The sequence below is a fragment of the Pristiophorus japonicus genome, chromosome 18 (genome assembly GCF_044704955.1).
Source record: "Pristiophorus japonicus isolate sPriJap1 chromosome 18, sPriJap1.hap1, whole genome shotgun sequence".
Taxonomy (NCBI): Eukaryota; Metazoa; Chordata; class Chondrichthyes; family Pristiophoridae; genus Pristiophorus; species Pristiophorus japonicus.
This window is the reverse complement of record NC_091994.1, coordinates 87,033,713-87,049,470: the sequence shown is the minus strand read 5'-3', so window position 1 is coordinate 87,049,470 and position 15,758 is coordinate 87,033,713. Positions and strand designations below refer to the sequence as shown.

The 15,758-nt window shown below is 40.0% G+C and overlaps 1 protein-coding gene across 1 annotated transcript in view; it reads right to left on the bottom strand.

Annotated features, from left to right (window-relative positions):
* rimkla (ribosomal modification protein rimK-like family member A) overlaps positions 1-15,758 on the bottom strand; it is a 55,180-nt gene that overhangs the window by 14,120 nt on the left and 25,302 nt on the right. The window lies entirely within an intron of this gene.

Here is a 15,758-nt window from a genome sequence, read left to right as displayed (position 1 = left end):
GATTACCCACAAATGTGCACTCGAGAAATGCTCGCACAAGTCACTGAAAATTGTTCGTGCATTCCATCTACTGGTTAGATATAACGGAACAGCTCTCTTGCTTGCACTCATATCAATGGTGAGACAAATGAGAAGGAAGGAAGGCTAGGGAAGATCTATAGAGGAAAAAAATGTACATTTAAAAAAGGAAGGCGACAACTTTCAATGCTGCAAGCTGCTTAGAGTAAATGAAACAATCGCAGTAGACAAAATTAAACCCATGGTCTTTTTGGAACAAGATTCTCCAATAATTAAATAAACACATTCTTCAAGTTATTTGCATGCTATTTGACCATTTAAATTTTATTAATAGTCATTAAATCAAAGATGCTTTTGATTTAAAAAAAACATGGAGTTCCCAGCAGGCTTTTGGGTCAAAGCCAGTTAAACACATAGTTCAGTAAGCAGGAGGAACCGGTGAATCAAATTTCCCCCAGTCCAGGCATGCATCTTCTCTGCATGATGTCTGATAGAAACGAACATTAGTAAGGAAGAGACATACCATGGGCTATGAAAAGGCTAGTCTGAAGATAGTATCCAATTAGTAGTTGTGCACAATACTGAAAGCTGGACCATGATAAAAGTACACTGGGCAAAGAGAATGTAGGGTATCGGCTAGGAAGAGAGTGATGAGCACTGAAGTAATGAGCAGTGCCTTGCATGCAGTAATGAAGCCTGTAACAGCAAGAATATTGTTGGCTAGGTACATGTGCAGCTACTATTTGGGCTCTTTCCCAATACTCACTATTCATACTCACCACACGAGTGAGCTTCTATTGGCAAGCCCGTGCTTCCAATGCAACAAAACTTGACCAAATGCTTAATGTATCTAGGATGAAGTCCCATAGGAAAACAATCTATGTTAATGCAACTGGGTTATATGCTGGAAATAGCATGGGATATCACTGTACTTAGGCTAAAATGAATAATTGTTCATTACAAGAAAGAAATATCCACAGAAACTAGCTCAAGAGCAGATTAAAATAAGAAGTACAGTGCTTATTTTCAACAGGACATCAAAATTGATTTTAATGTAAGACAGTTTTAATGAAAAACATGGTGCTAGCCGTCATCGAATCCCTTCTTGCCAAAGTCAACTGGACGTGCAGTTTCCAAGTGAACTGGAGACAAGCAGCAATCCAAGGCCTTTATACCAGAAAAGCTTTTCATGTCACAGTGTGAATTCTGATAAAACATCAGCTTCTCTACTCGAATACGACAGCTATTACAGATTAACAGCTCTGTATTTTGTCGCAATGATAAACAACAACAAATCTTGCCCCAATAGGGGTCATTCTTCAAGTAATCAATATAGTTATCCTTTATTCAGACATGATCTGAGTATTTGCCTCCCCCTTATAAAAACAACAGAAAGCAGTTAGCTGACACCAGTTTAAAATTGCCATTAATATATAATGCTTCTAGACGAAAGATGTGCTTTTCACTTTCCTACAGCGTCTCAAACCAAGAGTAAGGAAACCCTAAACAAAGCAGCCATAGTACCCATTTGAAACATTCCAATACCTATGGCTAGCTACAAATTTGTAAGAAGATATAATGTTCAAATGTTATTACAGTCTGAAATAGGACAGACCCATCACAGCCTATATGTGAAATAAAGCCTATTAATTCAAGAGGCTGGACGTGTATGCTATACAGCTGAAGATCGTTTCCTTCAGACAATGCTGGAATAGAAAAAGACTGTCTGAAAGGTTAAAGCTAAGACGAAGGAACCTGTGTCTGGAAAAAACCTGAATGGAAGTGTGAGTATAACTAGACATCTGTAGGGGCTGACAGAAGGCAGAAGATGATGGTGAATTCTTGAGGCATATTTAATCAGCCTGACAATGAGCAGGTCTGCTGGATTCAGCATGGCTGTAATATACAGTATAACCATCGAAATCTCTTCTCAATACACCCTTTCTAAATGTTATCCTGCCATCTGCAAATCTTATATAATCTGGATAAACCACGGTGCTTAGCATCACAAGGCGCGCACATTCACATGTATGTTACATCAGTTTGGATTAATGATGATCTACAAGATCAAAAAATGCTCAGAAATACATAGACATAACCACCCCTTTTAATATTAAAAGATAGTTTTTTCTGTACTTACTTTAAAACCAATAAATATGTAGAGTTACACCTGACAAGATTCTAGATACACTTCAAAAGCACCTTTAGGATTTTGCAGAAAGTGTGTTTTTATTTAAATACCAGTCACAACTTATATTATAAATCTTCTTTTTTAAAGTTTTCTTTTTAACATCTGGTTTTGTACTTATTTCATGTCGGACCCACGGAGCTCACAGAGGAGACTTTCATACCTTCAGTCTGGATTGGAGTCAAACCTAGATTTCAGGTGAAAGACTATATAACCTGCTTTGCAAACAATATTCCAGTTCTTTATTTTCTCAGAACGAGTTTTATTAATCGGGTTAATAAGATTCTAAATAAAAACAGGAAAATACTGGAGATATGAAGCAGGTTGATGAGTATCTAAAAGAAAAAAAGTAACATTTTTGGTGGACTTCTGATGAGGAGTCACCCCTGAAAGATAAACCCATCGTTCTCTTTCACATGTTGACTGATCAATTCTCAATTTGCAGTATTTTCTGTTTTATTTCAGACTTTCAACATACTTAGTTTTCTAAATCAAAGAGAATTTAGTTTAGTGCAGTTCTTAAACAAAAATCAATAAAAAACACATTTTGGGGGAGAGATTCCGCTTTGGACATAATCGCAATCCAGGCGTAAATTGAGCTCAGAAGTGTTTTTTTTTAATCCGCTCAAACTTTGCATAACCGCCGAACGTAAAATCTTCCATGAACCAGCTCAATTGGACAGCATTTTAGAACTTAATTTTAAAAATGTTTTAATTTGCATTAAAATATATTCCTTGATGTATTTAAAGTGCAGTTTTAGTACAGCTGAAAATGGATTTTATCACAAAAAATAATCATTCTTAATCGAATGTCTAGTCCAGCACCTGAGAGTAATCCCATTTTAAATAACTGAAAATGACTTAAAAAAACTATATAGAACGATTTACTAATTAATTATTTTTAAAACAAGAAAAAAAATTGTACACTGGTTTTCACACTAATAACATATATCCTGACCAAAATGAAGTCTTGCTTGACGATCACCCCAAATCCTTGCCTCCCAACATATTAAATTTCCAATGCTTGTTCTAGTCTTCAAATCCTTCCATGGCATTTCCCACCATATCTCTGCTGCCTCCTTCAGACTTACAATCCCTCCTGCACATCTTCTGAATCTGCCACCACCCCCAGTGTCAGAGCCTTCAGCCACTGTCTAAAACTCACTGCCTAAACCCTTGTATTTTACATCTCTCTTCCTTTAAAAGTCTTAAAATGCATCTTTTCAGCCAAATTTCAGTCACCCCATAAATCTCTCTCGCTATGACTCAGTATCCTTTTCCTCGTCTATGTTCCATCTGTGAAGCAGCTTGGGACATTGTGGTATTTACAGGAGGGTACAGTAATAGCACATCTCAGGTAATAAGATGCTGTCCAGCTCATGGGGAAGGGGAACGAAAAGAGGAGATAGGAGAGTGTAAAGAGAATATCAAACTCTGGGCAGCCCACCAGTGGTGAATTAGAATAGCAACCTGCTGTGCCACAGCCTTTTCCCTGTAACTCCATCCCATGATGAGCCATTAATTTTTGCTGCATCTTTCAGGCCCGACACCAAGTGAGAGTGTCTGTCACTCAACTCATGGATCCGCTTACCGGCTATTCAAGTATGGCACTAGAAGCAGCTCACTTTTGTTAAAGGTTGCTTGTAAATCTCAATATGCCTCCAACATAGTAACCATTCCACATGAGTAATATATATTTTTTTTCTGGAATTCTGCTTGGAAAAACAACAATAATCTTAAATGGTAAAGATGCATTTGTAGCTCAAAGCTGCCTGCACCTGAATCCCAGATTTGACTAGCAAGGTCGTATCCAGGACAGATTTTACTGAGGCAAACATGGCCGCCTGCCCAGTTGTTGTTATTTTAGCGTTATAGAGCAGCACTTCTGAGACACAAAACATTTTCTCTGTCCCTCTATACTATGCAACATGGTCACTTTCTTGACATTGTCATGATTGAACAATATTATATTCATTTACAAATCAGGACAGGTTATAGAAGTGGGTGCCTCGGTTGCCTCAGTACTGAATATGGCCCTGTTAATTCGACAATCAAAACTACTCTCAATACCAGGTGTTTCCAAGCCTTCTGTCTTCATGGACTGCGTAGGTACAGATCATGGAGTCTCGTGAGCCACATGTAAAGTTGAAATCGGTGTTGCCGCTAATTTGCATACATCTCAAACTGCAGATCCTGAGAAATCTTGGCATTCTAATTCCAATTTTATACACTAAGGCAACAGCACTAGTAACAGCCCTCTCCAAATCTCCAGACCCTCAAAATTCAAACAGGATAAACCAGCGAGCAAAAAACACAAGCACAAATAGGCTGAGTTGCCTGGGTATTGTGGGCGAGATTACCAAGGCTTGGAGGGATAAGGCCCATTAGCTGTAGTTCTGTTACCCACAATCTACACTAAAGTGTTATCACAGGGAGAAGGTACAATAAGTTAATGAATTGTGGCTTTTCCTCTGTAATCAAGGTTTGAATCAAGCCAAAATAGATACAACAAAAATATTAGGCAGATGCAGCAAAGATCCCAAGTGGAATTAATTCGGCCCGTCTCAACCCAATTTTGTGTAAGATGCTGTTCAGCTCATCGGGCCGGGGGTGGGGAACGGGAGGAGGGGTGAATATCACGTTTGGGCAGGCCACCAGTATAATAGTTGCCCAAAGAAGATGAAGGCAAGGTTTACATAGCTGCCTCCTGGAACGGGAGGAGGGATGAATATCACGTTTGGGCAGGCCACCAGTATAATAGTTGCCCAAAGAAGATGAAGGCAAGGTTTACATAGCTGCCTCCTCTCATTAGTTGCCTAATAATCCTATTTCCACCTCCATAACATTGCCCGTCTCTGCCTCAGCTCTTCTGCTGCTGAAACCTTCATCCATGTCTTTCTTACCTCTAGGCTTCACAACTCCAACGCACTCCTGGCTAGGCTCCCACATTCCACACTATGTAAACTTGAGGTCATCCAAAACTCGGCAGCCCGTGTCCTAACTCGCACCAAGTCACAATCACCCATCACCCATGTGCTCACTGACCTACATTGGCTCCCGGTTAAGCAACGCCTTGATTTCAAAATTTGCATCCTTGTTTACAAATCCTTCCATGGCCTTGCCCCTCCCTATTTCAGTAATCTCCTTCAGCCTCACAATCCCACAAGACGTCTGCGTTCCTCAAATTCTGCCCTCTTAAGCATCCGATTATAACTGTTCAAATCATTGGTGGCCGTGCCTTCAACTGCTTGGGCCCTAAGCTCTGGAACTCCCTCCCTAAATCTCTCTTTCTTCCTTTAAGACATTCCTTAAAACCTACCTCTTTGACCAAGCTTTTTGTCATCTACCGTAATTTCTTCTTCTGTGGCCCGGTGTCAAATTTATCTGTTTTGTCTTTTATCACTGCTGTGAAACACCTTGGGACATTTTATTATGTTAAAGGCACTATATAAATAAAAGTTGTTGTTGTTGATAATGCACCATCAATCTCAACTAATGTGGCAGGGCTACAGAACGTTGCTCAGATCTGTTGGCAGTGGCTCTTTCTATGGCCTATTGATTTTTGTCTTTAGCATGTAGATAGCCCTGTGTATTGTAGCTTCACTAAGTTGGTGCCTCATTTTAAAGTATGTCTGGTGCTGCTCTGTGCACAACCTTCCACATAGCTTATTGAACCAGGGTTGGTCTTCCAGCATGATGGTGATGAAGAAGTAAGGGATGTGTTGGGGCATGAGATTACAGATCATGGTGGTGTACAAGTCTGCTGCTAATCGGCTAGTTCTGAGCTACTACAGCTGTCCGTAGTCTTTCCCACTTAGCACCACCATAGTAACATACCACACAATGGAGGGAGGGTGTCCTCCATCGAAGATGAGAATTTGTGTGGCGGTCATTACCACCAATTGTGGATAGATATGTCTGCAACAGATAGGTTGGTGAAGATGAAGTAATTCTAGAGGCAATGATACAAATTGGATAGTAAGTGATCTTGCATTGCACCCACAATGAACAGGCAGAACGGTGTCACACAACAAACAAGAGCACATTGAGAATTTAAAATAAAATTTAAAAGTGTCTTTAGATGTATTGAACAATGACTGAAATGTACGTCTTGAACAACTGCAGAATTACCCAATCACTATTTAAAATAAAACCTAAATACTATGCAGGGGAAAAAAAGAGCAAGAAAATAATGTACACAACGACACAATTTTTTTTCCATCATCATAACTTATAAAGTTATAAGTATGCTTTTATTCCATCAGTTTCATAGTACAGCTATTTTTGAATACACTGATTGGAAGTAGAAAACAGTCAATCCCTATACCCTCTACTCCCACACTCATGGCTATCTTCTTGTGTACCCCGTCCTCTAAGCCATTAGTTCCAGGCTGATCAGGTGCTGCATGCTCTTGGCAATATGCTCTTCCCAACGATATTTCTTGGATATCAATATTTAACACTAAACGTGTGTCATTTGCATTTCAACTATCCCTTTCTCTCAGCTCTGATCTTTCTTGCATTTAGGAATGTTTTAAACAAAAATCAGTTTAATTTTGATTACAATGTTGTAACAGTATGGACTCAGTTAATTGTAGTTGTCATGGTTGAATCCCTGAGCCTTATACATGAGAATGCTGTTTGAGGAGACAGCATTCTCTCAAATTGCTCAGGTGAGTCCATTTGTTTTTGAGGTAGTAAAACAACCAACTGTCAAATTCTTCCTGCTTTAATACTGTAGATGAAAAATTGATCAGTCAAACAGCATACCAGAGCAGAGAGACACCAATTGGCAATAACAAGACATGCCTACATTCACCGAATATACTAGACTGCTACAGCAGAGTTGAAACCAAGCCCCGTAAAAGATGTATAGGACCACAAAAATAGCCCAACTTTCTCAGAGATAAGTGTGCCAAGCAGTTCAGACTCAGACAGGCCAGAAAAGAGTTGCAGACAGATTTTTCAAATCTGCACCTGCAGTTTCCACAGCCTTACCAGTAGCAGTGAAAGTGACTGCAGTACTCACATTCTATGCTACTGTTGTCTTCCAGACTCTCTCCAGCGATTTTGCCGGTCAGCCATACGTGGATGCATCTAGGTCACAGCTGCATCAGTGAAGAAAGTAGGGATATGCATCTGCTTCCCTAAAATCAAACAGCAAGAGTAAATAAGAACAACCATTACACTGTTGGAGCATCCCCAGTGTCATAGGAGCCACTGACTGTACACATGTAGAATTATTGCAGCGGAAAGAAAATCAGTGAACATGCAGTGTATGATGCCAACAATCTTATTACATGTGCATTGGTGGAAGAACCAAAGAAATTTAAAGCTTGATAGGTGCTTTCAGGCTTGCTGGAGGATGAGAGCAGATATGCATTGAAAACAGTGATAATCTATGGTCTATTCAAACCCAAGTGTTGAGTCACCTAACTCCTTGATTTACCTAGTCTCCTAAACATTTCAACCTTGATGGTGTCCTATTTCATGGATCTTGGCCCTTCATTTAGTTCTCAAGGGAAAAAAAACACCTATCAGAATCCACAGGCCCCTGTAGTGTGAAACAAAACTAGTTTTGACACATTATTAGGGCAATGGAAGAGCTTTTGAACTTACTGAAATGCATTATGCATTGGTTTGGTTAGTACACTATAAACCATAATCCTACAAAGCTCTGCCGCAACGTCCAGCCACGCGGAGGCAAGCACTAACACAGCTCTTGACCAGTAAGATAATATATAAAAGTTTTTAAAAAAGACAATGTGACCCTTTTTGAATATTCACTGTCTTCCAATTTATTGGTAACTCTCCGCAGTCCATTAACTCCCTCAATGATCGCCAATGCCTTACAAATCTCTCTCATCTTTCAAACTACTAGCGTAAATGCTATCTATCCCATGGGATTTTTTTTTAAGCCCTTTTAGTTTGTCTAGAGCTTTACCTCATTTATATTGGTCATGGCTTTTACCTTGCTACACTTTTTCTAGAGAGGGCAGGTTGTTCATGTATTCCCTTGTAAACAATTTGAACCCACCAGACAGATGGTGATATTTATTTCCAGTCCTGTATTCATAATAAAAGTGGAAGCATGTCTAGCGATGCATGATGACTAACCATTTTAGAGCTTTCTTGGGAGTTGGGGAGGAGTTCCTCAGGTTTTCCTGAAATTAGTCAACTTTTTATCCTCGGTGTCTGCCAAAGGCTTGCAATACTAACAGCTGGGGAGGGTGGTGTACAAGTTTGCATCATACAATGGATAGGGTGAATATGAATTGGCGTGATGGTCTTTTTTCATTTTTCATGTTTGTACGGATCACTAAATTTTGGTTTTAAACATATGGTATAGCAACAACAGAGACACAAATAAGAAATTCAAATTAATCTTTGTTGGGCTGGAAGGCTGGTTTAAGTCAGTCAGTCAGGACGAGACCAGTGTCAGTAAGCAAGTTTGAGGCTTTTTCCTGTGAATAATTGGAAAAGCTGAAAATGGGAGTGTGATCAAAGAAGGCTCACTCTGCATTTCCAAACCCTACTGGACTGAGATGTTCACTTAAAAATCTACAAAAAAGTCAGGTTAATAATTGCAAAACCACTTTTATTTTGCTAATGTTTAATTAAAGTGTTAAATATAAAATGGGCATAACCCTCTGGAGTTCCTTTCACACAATGATTTCACAGAAACCAATAATAAAGGCACAAAGTTCAAATTCCACTCCAGAAGAAAAGTTGAATTTAAACCATATGAATAAATTGCAGTTAATGAGAATCTCACCCACTCCACATTTTTTCCCCTTAACGTCTGAAAATAACAGGTGTAGTTCCAATACCATTGGCAGACCTGTAATACTTTGCCAAGTGGGCACTCTTCACATGTGTCAGCAGTGGCTCAGTCAGTAACACACTTGTTTCTGAGTCGGAAGATTGTGGGTTCAAGAGACTTTGACCACAAAATCTAGGTTGACACGCCAGTGCGGTACTGAGGGAACATTGCACGGTGAGAGGTGCCGTCTTTCAGATGAAATGTTAAAGCGAGGCCCATCTGCCCTCTCAGTGAACGTAAAAGCTCTCATGGCACGATTTCGAAGAAGAGCAAGGGTGTTCTCCCTGCTGTCCTGGTCAATATTTATCCCTCAACCAATATCAGTAAAAAAAAAGATAATCTGGTCATTATCACATTGCAGTTTGTGGGATCTTGCTGTGCACAAATTGGTTACTGCAGTCCTGATGCCATCAAAAGCACTATAGAAATGCAAGTCTCTTTCTTTCTCTAGTAGCTCTCATTTGGTCATTTATTAGTGATACTAAATGCAAGGTATTATGGCACCAAATACCAATGTGCCACTGAATTCAATGACACCAGCATTCCAAAATACAATTTTCAAACTGGGGGAAGCTAGAGAGCGACTTGTCTGGTGTAGCAGACTGAGAAAGCTGTATAAAAACCTCCAGATGTTTACCATGTTTGAGGTCAATCTTGGTAACACACAATTCCCATGTGACAGAATGATTTTCCAGAAATCATACATAATCACTGTTTTGTTCGACTGCCCCATCACACATGCACCGCCCATCACTATAATCAGTCTTCTCCATTTGAAAAACAGTTCATCACTTTATGCAGACTGTAAATACAGATCTATGATATGCAAGAAGGCCGGCAAAAAAAAATCTAACCGAAAATATACTGTGGATAGCTGTACTCTGAACCTACCACAAGACTGGAAGACTGTTTATACAACATGGCAAACAGCTGGAATTCCCTTACACAACCAACACCTCTCTGCAACATCAACACTTTGCTACAGCCAAAGCATATGTCTCTCTCTCACTTTGAAAATTGTATTTTAGATTCAGAGCCAATTCTGCTTGCAATGTTTTGCACAATAATGCATGGTTATCATAGTGCAATAGTCTAATAGCTCTCACTTGTAATACCCATTTTAAAATAATTAAAAACTACAATCACCCTTGCAGTCTCTGTCTATTGATGTTTATTTTGCATGTTTAAAGAGCGAGCATTAATGTTGGCATGATCAGGAGAAATAGCCTTGGAGGACTTATTGAGCCATAAAGCATTAAGGATTTGAACATACTGGATAAAACCACTGAACCAGTTACACTACTGTAACTGTTGATAATTTAGTAACTCATACTCTCGGGCTTAATCACCCCTACAACCCAGTCCCTCCAACTGTGTCCATCCACTATTTAAAACAAATTCAAAATAGAATTTTCAACAGAACAAAAACATTAGAATTAAATATTTTAATTGACTAACATGAAAATATACACAGTAAGATCTAGCATTGACTAGCGTGACAAACTGGTGCGCACGATTAGGTGTGCGGAGGGGCAAGAGTTGGAAACCTTCTAAGCTATGTTTTATTGGAGGTTCAAGAAAAAATGGAAAACCATTCAACCAGCATTTTGTTAGTTCCTGCTTCACACCATTAATGTTATGTTGTAACAAAGCTTACAATGTAAAGCTCTGGTGATACTTTGCTGCACCTCCATCTTGTTGTGCTACTAAGACAACATACTTCCCCAACTAGAATTAGTGAAGGGCACTCCAAAGAAATATGCAAGCCATATTTTAATGTTTAAGCTCACAGAAGCCTTCCAAGATCCACATAGAAACATAGAAACATAGAAAATAGGTGCAGGAGTAGGCCATTCGGCCCTTCTAGCCTGCACCGCCATTCAATGAGTTCATGGCTGAACATGCAACTTCAGTATCCCATTCCTGCTTTCTCACCATACCCCTTGATTCTCCTAGTAGTAAGGACTACATCTAACTCCTTTTTGAATATATTTAGTGAATTGGCCTCAACAACTCTGGTAGAGAATTCCACAGGTTCACCACTCTCTGGGTGAAGAAATTCCTTCTCATCTCGGTCCTAAATGGCTTCCCCCTTATCCTTAGACTGTGTCCCCTGGTTCTGGACTTCCCCAACATTGGGAACATTCTTCCTGCATCTAACCTGTCTAACCCTGTCAGAATTTTAAACGTTTCTATGAGGTCCCCTCTCATTCTTCTGAACTCCAGTGAATACAAGCCCAGTTGATCCAGTCTTTCTTGATAGGTCAGTCCCGCCATCTCAGGAATCAGTCTGGTGAACCTTCGCTGCACTCCCTCAATAGCAAGAATGTCCTTCCTCAAGTTAGGAGACCAAAACTGTACACAATACTCCAGGTGTGGCCTCACCAAGGCCCTGTACAATTGTAGCAACACCTCCCTGCCCCTGTACTCAAATCCCCTCGCTATGAAGGCCAACATGCCATTTGCTTTCTTAACCGCCTGCTGTACCTGCATGCCAACCTTCAATGACTGATGTACCATGACACCCAGGTCTCTTTGCACCTCCCCTTTTCCTAATCTGTCACCATTCAGATAATAGTCTGTCTCTCTGTTTTTACCACCAAAGTGGATAACCTCACATTTATCCACATTATACTTCATCTGCCATGCATTTGCCCACTCGCCTAACCTATCCAAGTCGCTCTGCAGCCTCATAGCATCCTCCTCGCAGCTCACACTGCCACCCAACTTAGTGTCATCCGCAAATTTGGAGATACTACATTTAATCCCCTCGTCTAAATCATTAATGTACAGTGTAAACAGCTGGGGCCCCAGCACAGAACCTTGCGGTACCCCACTAGTCACTGCCTGCCATTCTGAAAAGTCCCCATTTACTCCTACTCTTTGCTTCCTGTCTGACAACCAGTTCTCAATCCATGTCAGCACACTACCCCCAATCCCATGTGCTTTAACTTTGCACATTAATCTCTTGTGTGGGACCTTGTCGAAAGCCTTCTGAAAGTCCAAATATACCACATCAACTGGTTCTCCCTTGTCCACTCTACTGGAAACATCCTCAAAAAATTCCAGAAGATTTGTCAAGCATGATTTCCCTTTCACAAATCCATGCTGACTTGGTTATCTCTTTCTACAGCACCATACAAATAGTTGCAATCCAAGCTCAGTAGTTTGTTGGGGACGGCAACAGGAGAGAAATTTTACATACAAATTCATCAGCTCCAAGTATTCCAAGGTATTGCACTTCCAGGAATGGAACACTTTATCAAATGACTATTCTTGCTTTCTTCCTAAATAGTTCATCCTCCAAAGAAAAAAAACAATTGGGCAATGACAGCAGTTTTTTTTGTAAATGCAGGAAGCTTTGGATCATGCTAAAGTATGAATTCAAGGAGAGCATGCAGGAGTTTGTGGAGAACAAGTCTTAGATATTATGTTGGTACTGAGGAGCAAATATGTGATTTAAAGCTCCACCGATTTAAAACTGAAGCTCAGTAACAGAAGCCATACAATGAGGAATTCCCCAACAGATCTGCCTTCCATGGGAATGTGGAAGGCCACAATGGCCAACAATACACACTTAAAAAGAGTGAGAAATAGTAAGGGCTGACTGTAATGTAAAATGAATGGTATGTCACAATGTAGAAGTCTGAATGAATTATGCCAACACCAATATACCTATATAATATTTTCAACATTGTATGCTTTGTGTGGAGAATGTTCTGGACGCTAAAATAGTTTCCACAACTGAAGGAACAAAACCTTTAAATAGGACTCCCATTTCAGGCATCAGGCCTTGAGGAGAGGGCACCAGACCTGGGCTCCCACTCAATTTCAAAGCATTTCAAAGCATTTTCCTTTAGCAAGTATGGGAATATGGTTCAGTGGTAGGAGAAATAAGGAGGTTACTTATTCCTTGGAAGGCAAGAAACTAAATGGGGTAGTGGAGCAAAGAGATCTGGGAATACAGAGATATATATTGTTAAAAGTAGCAACACAAGTTGGTAAGGCAATAAAGAGTGCAAACAAAGCACTAGAGGAATAGAATACAAAAGCAGAAAGGTAATGTTAAATTTATATAGAAACTTTGGAGTGCTGTGTGCAGTACTGGTCTCCATACTACAAAAAGGACACTGAAGCACTGGAAAAAGTACAGAAAAGGTTTACAAGGATTTTACTAGAGTTGAGAGGATGAAACTATCAAGAAAGATTGAGCTGGCTGAGGCTCTTTCCTCTGAAAAAGAGAAAACGAAGAGGAGACCTTTAAAACTTTGAAGTTCAATAGGGTGGATATGGAAAAATTGTTTCCACTGTAGATGAGTCCAGAACAAGGGGGCATAAATATAAGATAGCCACTAACAGATCAAATAAAGAATTTGAGTCATTTCTTTACGGAGAGTTGTAAGAAGCTGAAACTCACTGCCATATGGAGGAGTGGTTGAAGCAGACAGCATTGATACATTTAAGGGGAGGCTTGATAAATACATAAGGGAGAAGGGAATAGAGGTATGCAGGGGTAGGGTGAGAAGAGGTAATTGGTGGGAGGAGACTCGTGTGGAGTATAAACACCGGCAGTTGGACCAAATGGCCTATTTCTGTGCTGTAGATTCTATGTAATTCTATACAAGAAACATTTTAAGGCGTCCAAAAAATATAACAAAGGGATTACAAATCTGATAGAAGACATTAAATATACATAAGTAGCATGGATACAGTAAAAGGGTAACAATTGGTGAGGATATGCTCTGCTGAGCTAAAAGACCAAAAACAGTTAAACATCGGTTACTGAATTTACCTCAACACTGCATCTACTATTACTTGCTGCGATTACGTCCACAAGTAGTTTTCAGGTCTGAGGAACATTGTATAAAGGACCAACAGCCAACATATAACTGAAGGGATGAGAAGAAGATAACAAGACAAACAAAATGTTCCTTCCTAGTTTAGAAAACTCTAATTCTTGGGGTAGCTACCAGAGAACAACTGTTCGTCCCAAATGAAATTGAATTACTAGAGCAGACAGACACACATGGAACATACCATAGTGTTGCCTTCTCAAGTTACGACTCCTGACCTCTGCAAAATGCTCAATAACATTCTTCATGGTCTCACCTGACGTCAAAAGTAAATGCAAAGCAGACATTTTTGCTCTTTGGAGACTTAGTGCTGCAAAAAGTGTTATTCCTTGCAACACAAATTCACGGCCATTTGCGACAGTTTTTCCCTTCTCAATTAAAATAGTGCAATTGTACAGTGAATGTATGCCTTTTTCATACTTTTTGCTTTGATGAGCAACTCTAGTATATTTAATATGCTTATCATATTACCAAAAAAGCTGCGAGAATTTCCTTGCAATCATAATTCAATTACCGTACAATGAAAAATTAACTGCTTCCCAAACAAAAGAACTTCACAACTTAGTGGCAAGTTTTACTTGGCTCAGTTAGAAATCAGACAGCAACTTATTTTTAATCCCCCAAATAAGTCCTAGAATGATAGTATCATAGTATGATACAGTTGGGGAAGGGAGGCCATTCAGCCCATCATGCCTGTGCCGGCTCTTTGGTAATCGTCCTAACTCTAATCCTATTCTCTTGTTTTATCCCCCCTTTCTTTCAAGCACCTACCTAACACTGTCTCTGCTCCAAATCACTGACTTTAATCAATGAGTTCATGGAGGTTGTTATCAAGTTCTGACTACTGAAATTTGACATTTATCTTGAGCTTCGCTGACCTAAAACACACTATGAACTGTTCCCACTGGATCTAGTCTTCTGCAGCACAGATCCACCTCCCCCCCACCCCCTCCCTCAGGCAAATCATCTATTTCTACTCAATATGATCCTTAATTACATCCGATGTTATAAAAGTGGACATAAATCCTAGAACTGTGAGCTGGAGCATCCACTTGCAGAGGAGCCATGGAGGGGCGCACAGAGGCTGACATTTACAGCCTCCATCTGAAGAAGGTTGAGTTAGAGCCAACTCTAGTTCTCTACTGCACATACTACATAGGAATGTGCCACAGGGATCAGTGCTGGGACCCCATCTATTTATAATCTATATTAACAACGTGGAGGAAGGGAACAAGTGTAAGGTAGCCAAGTTTGCCGATGATACAAAGATGGGAGGAAAAGCCATGTGTAAGGAGAACACAAAAAATCTGCATGAGGATATAGACAGGCTAAGTGAGTGGGCAAAAATTTGGCAGATGGAGTATAATATTGGAAAGTGTGAGGTCATGCACTTTGGTAGAAAAACTCAGAGCAAGTTATTATTTAAATGGAGAAAGATTGCAAAGTGCCGCAGTACAGCGGGACCTGGGGGTACTTGTGCATGAAACACAAAAGATTAGTATGCAGGTACAGCAAGTGTTCAGGAAGGCCAATGGAATCTTGGCCTTTATTGCAAAGGGGATGGAGTATAAAAGCAGGGAAATCTTGCGACAGTTGTACAGGGTATTGGTGAGGCCACACCTGGAATACTGCGTGCAGTTTTGGTTTCCATATTTACAAAAGGTTATACTTGCTTTGGAGGCAGTTCAGAGAAGGTTCACAAGGTTGATTCCAGAGACGAGGGGATTGACTTATGAGGAAAGGTTGAGTAGGTTGGGCCTCTACTCATTGGAATTCAGAAGAATGAATGAGAGGTGATCCTATCGAAGGTTATGAGGGGGCTTGACAAGGTGGATACAGAGAGGATGTTTCCACTGATAGGGGAGACTAGAACTAG